Source organism: Hemiscyllium ocellatum (assembly GCF_020745735.1).
Source record: "Hemiscyllium ocellatum isolate sHemOce1 chromosome 27 unlocalized genomic scaffold, sHemOce1.pat.X.cur. SUPER_27_unloc_15, whole genome shotgun sequence".
Lineage (NCBI taxonomy): Eukaryota > Metazoa > Chordata > Chondrichthyes > Orectolobiformes > Hemiscylliidae > Hemiscyllium > Hemiscyllium ocellatum.
Window position 1 is genome coordinate 390485 of NW_026867482.1, and position 9141 is coordinate 399625.

The 9141-nt window shown below is 47.2% G+C and overlaps 1 pseudogene; it reads right to left on the reverse strand.

The window, feature by feature from the left end:
• Nucleotides 1-7844, reverse strand: part of LOC132807363 (zinc finger protein 208-like) — a 133343-nt pseudogene extending 125499 nt beyond the window's left edge.
• Between the last annotated feature and the right edge of the window lie 1297 nt (nt 7845-9141).

Below are 9141 nucleotides of genomic sequence, written 5' to 3' on the forward strand. Positions count from 1 at the left end.
CCCACCCCACCGACAATGGTTTTACCATTAGTTTCTGAACTCCAGATTTCTGACCAAATTCCAATTCCACCATCTGTCACGGTGGGATTCGAACTCAGGAGTCCCCAGAACTGAGTTGATAGTCCAGTTGGTAACGGCACTCGGCCATCATTCCTTCAATCCCCCTGCGATGGCTCATGAACTCGCTGGTGCTTCAGCAGGTACGAGGAGCGGGTGAAGGCCCTCCTGCACTTGGGGCAGCTGAAGGGCCTCTCCCCCGTGTGGACCCGCTGGTGCCTCAGCAGGTTAGAGGAATTGCTGAAGGCCTTCCCACACTCGTGGCAAGGGAACGGCCTCTCCCCTGTGTGGACCCGCAGTGGGTCAGCAGGTTGGTGGAATGCCTGAAGGCCTTCCCACACTCGGGGCAGCTGAAGGGCCTCTCCCCGGTGTGGACCCGCCAGTGGGTCAGTAAGTGAGAAGAATACCTGAAGGCCTTCCCACACTCTGTGCAAGGGAACAGCCTCTTCCCAGTGTGGACCTGCTGGTGGCTTAACAGGTTAGAAGAATTGGTGAAGGCCTTCCTGCACTCAGGGCAGCTGAAGGGCCTCTCCCCCGTATGGACCTGCTGGTGCCTCAGCAGGGCGGAGGAATTACTAAAGGCCTTCCCGCACTCAGGACAGCTGAAGGGCTTCTCCCCGGTGTGGACCCACTGGTGCCTCAGCAGGTGGGAAGAATTGCTGAAGGCCTTTCCACACTCAGGGCAGCTGAAGAGCTTCTCCCCGGTGTGGACCCACTGGTGGCTCCGCAGGTGGGAAGAATTGCTGAAGGCCTTCCCACACTCGGGGCAGCTGAAGGGCCTCTCCCCCGTGTGGACCCACTGGTGGCTCCGCAGGTGGGAAGAATTGCTGAAGGCCTTCCCACACTGGGGCAGCTGAAGGGCCTCTCCCCCGTGTGGACTCGCTGGTGCCTCAGCAGGTGGGAGGAATTGCTGAAGGCCTTCCCACACTCGGGGCAGCTGAAGGGCCTCTCCCCCATGTGGACACGCCGATGGGTCTGGAGGTTGGAGGCCTGGGAAAAGGCCTTCCCACACTCGTGGCAGCTGAAAGGCCTCTCCCCCATGTGGACCCGCTGGTGGGTGTGGAGGTTGGTGGAATTGCTGAAGCCCTTCCCACAGTCAGGGCAGGGGAATGGCCTCTCCCCAGTCTGGCTGTGCCGATGAGTATCCAGGGCAGACGGGAAATGGGAGCCTTTCCCGCAATCGCCACACTTCCACGGTTTCTCCACACGGCGGGATTCCTCTGGTTTCTCCATGGCCGGAGCTTCAGCCACACACACACGTGTGCAGAGCCTATCCCCAGCGTGAATTCCTCTTTCCAGGCCATATAACTGCTTCAGGCTCCACACTCAGTGCACTGCAATGGTAGGGTCTCTCATCCAGTCCCATGATGCTGAAAATGTACTCAAACAGAAACCAAAAAGCTTTGCTCCTTCTCACAGAATCATAGTTGAAAACTGTTGCAGTCCCGATGGACTGAGTGACTGTCGAAGTGAGGACTGCAGACACTGGATAGTCAGATTTGAAAAGTGCAGTGCTGGAAAAGCACAGCAGGTCAGGCAGCATCTGAGGAGCAGGAGACTCAATGTTTTGGGCAAACAGCCTTCATCTGTTGATTTTGAAACTTCCGTCTTCAGATCTTCAAATACTCTGTAAAAAGAGATTATAAAGGTCATCACTGTCAGTGCAGGTAGAAATTCTGAACAAGGAATTTTACTTTCTGTGGAATATTCTTTTCTTTTGTTATTCCACAAAATTGAAAGCACCATCCCACTCTCTCTCCCCCTCTGTTCTGACTCCACTCTAACTAATTCCCTGAAGGTGCTGATTCAGGATCTTTCAGGGGCAGACAAACAAAAACATCAAGACTAACATCTCTCTGCATTTTGGATAACTCCACAACACTGGGATACTGTTGACAGTGAGCAGGTCTGATTCTGGGAAGCAAACATATGTGTGTCAATTCATGGGGTAACCTGCAATGCAGCTATTTGTGGAACAAAATGGTTAATGATCCCAGGAAGGTGGGAGCAAATTGAGACATCAAGGCATGAACACCAATACACTTCAGTGAAACTCTTCTGCTCCCAGTCAGGGCAAAATATCTTTGAAAGCTGCTCTGAAAGTCCAGTCTTCACAACCACACTTCTGCTTTTACCAAAGACAACTAGTGTCATACAGCACGGAAACAGACCCTTTGGCCCAACTTGTCCGAGCTGAACAGATATCCTAAAGTAATCTAGTCACATTTGCCATCACTTGGCCCCTATGTGGGCTGGGTGCTGGCAGTTAGGACTGAGTTGGGTTGGCCCAAAGGGTCTGTTTCCGTGCTGTACATCTCTATGACTCTAGTCGCATTTGCCATCACTTGGCCCTGATCCACTGAAACCTTCGTATTCATACACCCATCCACATGCCTTTTAACTGTTGGAATTGTACCAGACCCCACCACCTCATCTGGCAACTCATTCCATAACTGCATCACCCTCTCCATCAAAAATAGTTGTCCCTGAGATCTCTTTTACATCTCCACACCCCCCCCCCCCCCGCCTCACCTAAAACCTATTACCCTCTCGTTCTGGACTCCCCCATCCGAAGGAAAAGACCTTGAGGATTGACCCTATCCATGCCACTCAGAATTCTATAAAAAGTCGAGAATGTCACCCTTCAGACTCTGGGGAAAACAGCCCCACCCCATCCTTCCGTCCTTCCTCGCCCAGGTAATTAAGTTTGCAGAATCTGCTCCCTCCCTGGATTCACTCCAGCTGCTACAAGTGAACAGATTCCCCCCTCTCCCCTCTCTCTCCTTCCCAGGATGAACAGTTGTCCAGAGGGAGGGAGTTTCACTCTGAAACTGACAGGGCCACTTCCTCGTTGTGACGTCATAGATGAAGCGAGGGGGCGGGGGAGTATGGGAGGCGGGGCAAGAGAAAGGGGCGGGACGAGACGCGGGGCTCGGCCGGCAGCGGGACCCCGCACTGCGCCTGCGCTGCCCTGCACAGTTCGCAGGAATTCCTTCCCTTCAGAGAATCCCAGTGCAGAAGCAGGCCACTCGGCCCAACGAGTCCACACCCACCCTCCAAAGGGTAACTCACCCTCAACCATTCCCCGAGCCGTATTGCTCAATACTGTTAGAAATGGGGTAAAGTGTTGATTTTGCAGATATAGAAAAAGCATACAGAAAAGGGCTACAGCAAGAGAACTATTAACCCTGCAGCTATTTGGGGACTTTTCAGCGTATAATTGTGGTTAATTAAATACTAACTTTGGTGTGTAATTACTATAACAAAACGTTCTTTTTGTAAAAGTATGCTTTCAGCAAAAAGCTGAGATAACCGAAATGCTTGAGCTACACAAAACGAAACAAGTTAATGAAATGTCCGAGGATGGAATGTACCAGCAGAATTGATACAAAATGTTAAACCAGATCTTGACAAAATAAATGTGTGTGTCAGCATTTACAGAAAGGAAGGTTGCCAACCTGGGGAAGGGGGAAGTAATAAGGGTGGGGCACAGCTGGGCAGTGGTCTGGTACAGTAAGAGAGGCTGGGTAATTAGGAGTCTGGAGAGATAACCTCACTCAGCTCAAAGGGGATAACTGTACACTAACCCAAGTTCTAATTTGCTCATTTGATGCCCTTTCTTGCAAGATCATAGAATAAATTGGCTTGTTTCCAGTTTTGGTGGTCTCGTCTAAATGTTATTAAACCTGTTCCGGGATCCCAAGCTCCGGTCGCTCGGCGTTCTTGGAGAAACGGAGAAGGTGCACCTCGCTGATTTCGGCGGTCTCTAGTTTCCCCTTGTTGCTGAGGTGGCTCTGGGAGAGCGTGATCCGGACCGGGAGACCCTGGAAACCAGACGGACAGACGCGACGCGGCGGGTTCGGTCGGGTAACTCTTGTGCACAAGACCCGGGTCAGAAAAAGGTCTTAAATAAGTATTATCCGGGCGACTGGGGTAGGCAGCGGGTTTTGTTTTGTTGTCAGTCTTTGCCACGAGCGAGGCGCACTGAGACACGGCGGGTTGGTCGGGTAACTCTTATGGACTTAAGACCCGCATTCGCGGCCGGCCGGGATTTACAGCATTATTTGCTGTTTTGCCGTGGTTCTGGGTGTGTGGAGAGGTGGTGGGTTGGTCGGCATTCGCGGCCGGCCGGGATTTGTAGCATTACTTGCTGTTTCGCCGTGTTACGAAGGACACTAAGACGTGGTGGTTCGGTCGGGTTACTCTTGTGTACATAAGATCCGGGTAAAGGTAAATTTCGGGCGACCTAGATTGACAATGTATTTTGCTGTCTGGTATTGCTGCGGGATGGGGCGCGCATTCGACCAGGTAACTTCTGTGCACAGACTAAGATACGAAAATTGACCTTTAAGTATTAGCTTGGTGGTCAGTTCTGTACAAGAAGTACAGAGGAATTGGCAACTTAAAAAGATAGAGAATAAAGGTCTTTAATTGGCTAGATTAATCTAACAAGTAAGGTGTCTAGCTGATTCGATAACCCAGCCTCAGACCGGTTATTAAGAGGGGAAACCCCACCCGGAGATTAGAACCCTGAAGTGGGTGTGGAAGAAGGTAACACCGAACTTCAGAGAGGTTATATAAAGAAAATGAGTATTAAACTGGGAAATAAGAATAGCAATATAGATGTAGAAGGGGAGATGAGAGGGACGTCCGAGGACCACATCCCAACGGACAGTCCTTTAGGAAAAATGTGAAGAGATTGGAAGGACAATCCTCGGACGTGAGGAAAGGATAAAAAACAAATGATCAAATGTCAATGAAAAACAGCCTTCCAGTCAGGAGGAATCAGATTATGCTTCGTGTCAGAAGGGCTAGTAGCTGAAGGGCTACTGAGGGTGCACTTCGTAACTAACGTATGGCCAGACGCCCAGAAAAATATTCAAAAGCTAGAGGAGTCGTTGCGGGAAACTCCAAGTGTCTGTGAGACATGGTGTCTGTGTGTGTGTGTGTGTGTGTGTGTGAGAGAGAGAGAGAGAGCTGTTCAGCTAGTCGAAAGTTTAACCCTTTGTGATTCAGTCTGAATGCACATTTGTTTGTTGGTGATTGAATATTCCCGGGAGCTTGAGATCCGGGACTGTTTTGAATCTGATTTCTATTATGGAAATTTTAGCATGATTTCTTTTAAGGTTAAGGATTTTGCAAGGTTATGAAATAAAATGTTCTTTTTACAGGTCATGACTGCCTTACTATCAGTTTCTAACTAATCTCTTTTATCCTTATGTAAAAGCGATTTATGGAGGACAGTTGAAGTTTTAACTTGAATAGACAAATCCTTTTAAGGCAGCTCTGGTTATTTCACGACCTATAGCATTGTAATTGAGCAATGACTGGTCAGGACTACTTGGGAGGACGAGTTTTGGATTTGAATCAGGGGACTGGAACCGGGTGATTGTGGTGGATTTCAGAGTTGGGAACTGTGCACATTTTGTATTTTGAATATTAAACACTGAATAAATGAATTTAGAATATATAAATATATATTTACAAGTAAGATTCCAAAATGTATAGTTAGGAACAGGCTTTAAAGAAAAGCAAGCATAAATTGATAAATTGTATTTGAGATTACAGGGAGCAAGAAATATTGCAATATTTCTTTAAAAGAATCAAGGTCTAAACAAAACATTGGGTGATGAGGAATGGCCATGAGGTGGCCCTAAAGCTGTTCAGTTGGTTAAACCGGCTGAGCAATTGATCTGGCAACGTAACATCAGAAACAGAGACAGAAGGCAAAAATAACGACAGTCACGGTTAGTGAGGTAATAAAGACAAAACTAAAAGGAGAAGGAAACCGGAATGGTGGCGGGCAGCTTGTTGAAGGATCGGGGAGGAGATGTTCAGGGGTTTGGTAGGAACAAGGATCAAAGTGGAATCCCCACAGGCGGGATGTTATTACTGTGGAAAGACAGGGCACTTTAAGAGAGAGTGTCCAGATTCGTGTATGAACCTTGATGATAAATAGGGGTGTCAGGAGTTCCTGTTCCCGGGGACCCACCAGGAACCCTTGATAAATTTCAAGATGGGACCTTACAAAGAGGACGTAGTTTCCTAGTCGATACGGGGGCAGCAAGGTCATCCTTAAATTTTAAGCCCAAGGGAGTGGGAATGAAAAAGTTAATTGGATTATGGCAACAGTTTTGTGATGAGAGGCACGAAGAATCGGTTTTGCGACATGACGAGACATTGCCACCAAATTGGGGATCGAATTAACTGCAAATGGTGCTGTGGAATCTGTTGAGGTTCTTAAAAATGAATGTGCTCGAGCAAAACAATGACAGAAACAGAATGAGAAGTCACAAGTGACTGGTAAACAGACAGAAGTGCGCGATTACAGGTTTTAAAATGTTTTCATCACTTGTTGTGTTTCCATCCTGAATTATATAATATATATGATTAATAATTAATATTTATAATAATTCAATTGTGTTAGCCTGAATCAATATTAATTGGCAGGATCCTTCATACATTCTCAGTGACCTGTCATATTGATTCATGGTTAATTTAAACCATGACTGCATTAATTCATTGTTAATTAAAGAATGGAAAGCTACATTACTGGCCAGAGTGTGTGCAGGCAGTGGTAGCAACAGCCTGATTGGTAGAGGAGAGTCGGAAACTTACTTTTAGGGGAGCCTGAGTAGTCAGCACCCCACACCAGGTACGGTCAGGAGAAGAAAGGGGCATGGTTAGAAGAGCTGCTCTGAGGGAATGGAAAAGAGACATCCGGTGGGTGAGGGAGTGATCCCAGCCAAAAACAAATTCCCCAATGTGGACCCACGTTGGAAGGGTATGGATGAACATGGTAGAGGAAAAATTAGGGACTTTTGAGAAATGGTCATTTTGGGTATTAAAGAAGCAGCACCTAAATCTCAGAATTTTTTTAAAGCCTTTGAAGTAAGACAGGAAAAGGAGGAAGCCCCATCAGCCTTTTTACAGGGATTAAAAAAGCCAGTAGTAAATATTTGGGAATGAATCCCGATGATCCGGTGGCACAGGAACTTTTAAAGGTCCAATATGTGACTAAATCATGGCCGGACATAAAAGAAATGACAGAAATTAGGTGGCTGGAGTGAACAACAGATCGAAGATCTGTGATGTGAGGCACAGAAAGTGTCTGTGAAAGGGGGAAGAGAAGAAACAAAAACAAAAAGCTAAAATAATGGTTGCAGTGGTTGAAGAAATTACGATGAGAAAGTTAGAATCAGAGAACAGAGGAAGACAAGAGAGACAGAGAGCAGATGGCAGGGGGAAGGAAGCAACTGGCAGGATGTTATTACTGCGGAAAAACAGGACATTTTAAAAGACAATGTCCAAGGTTGGGACAACAAAGAGAAGCGGTATCATTGATGGTTTTTGGTGAAGATTAGGGGAGTCAGGGGTTCCCTTCTCCTGAGACCCACCGGGAACCCTTGATAAATTTAAAGGTGAGACCTGAAGGAGAGGAAACAGTGTTTTTAGTGGATACAGGAGCAGCACGATCATCTCTAAGCTTTAGACCTAGCGGTGTTAAATTAATTAACAAAAGTCTCAAGGTTTCTGGAGTAAAAGGCAAAGAATTCTTAAATCAGAATGCAGGACAATGGCTCACAGACTCTAGGATCTTAAAATAAGAGACAATCTTAATAGAACAGGATGACCTTGTGTTAGTCACAGACAGTTGCTTGAATCCAGCTGCATTTCTGTGGCGGAGAGAGAGGGGGGTGGCCCCTGGCAATCCAGAACATGACTGTCTTGATATTACTGAATATCAGACTAAAGTGCAAATGAACTTAAGAGACGTACCGTTGCATGCGAGAGCTCGGTTGCTTATCGACGGGTCCTCCCCGATGATTGAGGGTAAAAAGCACAATGAATATACTGTAGTAGACGGGATAGAGGGAAGCATTATCGAGGCTGAAAGACTGCCTAACGGCTGGTCAGAGTTCAATGAGAAGTTTTGAAAGAACTATATTGTGGCGCTCGGCTCGTCTTTGTCTATTCTTAGGAATAAGGCCTGTTGGTGCAGGCACTGCCACTTGAGTTTGCAGTACATCGAATACAACGGGTGATTGGGTCCTGATCAAGACCTGGAAAGATACCAAACTGCACCCGCGCTGGGAGGGACCATTCCTAACCGTCCTAACTAGTGAAACAGTTATCCGGACTGCTGAGAAAGGGTGGGGTCATCACACTCGCGTTAAAGGTCCTGTGAACACCCCATTGGTGGAGTGCACGCTCATCCTACAGACAACCCTCTGACAGTTCAGAAAGAAAGAATGAACTGAGACAAAAGACTCTTTTAACGTTTGCTGATATATGGGTTCAGAGATGGGTAGATATTGGTATAGTATTGTAATGTTAGTAGTACGAACCATTCAAGGAAGTGGGCAAAATCACTTCACTACGCTGTGCCAGAATTATGCTAAACAAGAGGGACTTGCCGACTGTTGGGTCTGTGCAGAGGTCCCACACCATGGCGAATCTGGAATCCCCACCTCAGTAATACTGCTCACGAAAAAGAAATATACGATGTACAATAATTTGATGTGGGTTCAAATAATACAAAGTGGAGATCTGAAAGGAGCAATTATAACTTTGCGGGATGGTTCCCAAGGCCAGCCCCGAAAAATCAGGGTGCTACTGATAGTCTTAGAGTTTCCCCACCGAAAGGAGCAGTGAATCCCACCTGTTTCTGTAATCAGAATGATGCTGCACCTTTCCAACTGGGAACATCATCTTGTGTCCACACCAGTTAAGCCACTGCCACGACCACTCCCGAATATTAAATGGAACATATTGGGTATGCGGTCTGAAGGCCTATCCATTTATTCCCGGGAAAAATATGTTGGTGTGATTGAATGTGTCATGTTATGAAGTTGACGAAACACTTCCTCAAAACCAGAAAGGTTGGAGTGGCTGCTGTTACCTCGCTTATATAGTCCCTCACCTCCGAATAGGAAAGCATGAGCCCAACCTGAGAAAGGAGACGGGGGATAAGACATAAGACCCGAGAGGTCTCAGAAGGAGACCGTCTACTGTGGACACTACTCCCAAACTACGGCACTACAAGGGCAGGGGTGGAAATACAGAAAGTGGCGGCTGCCATCG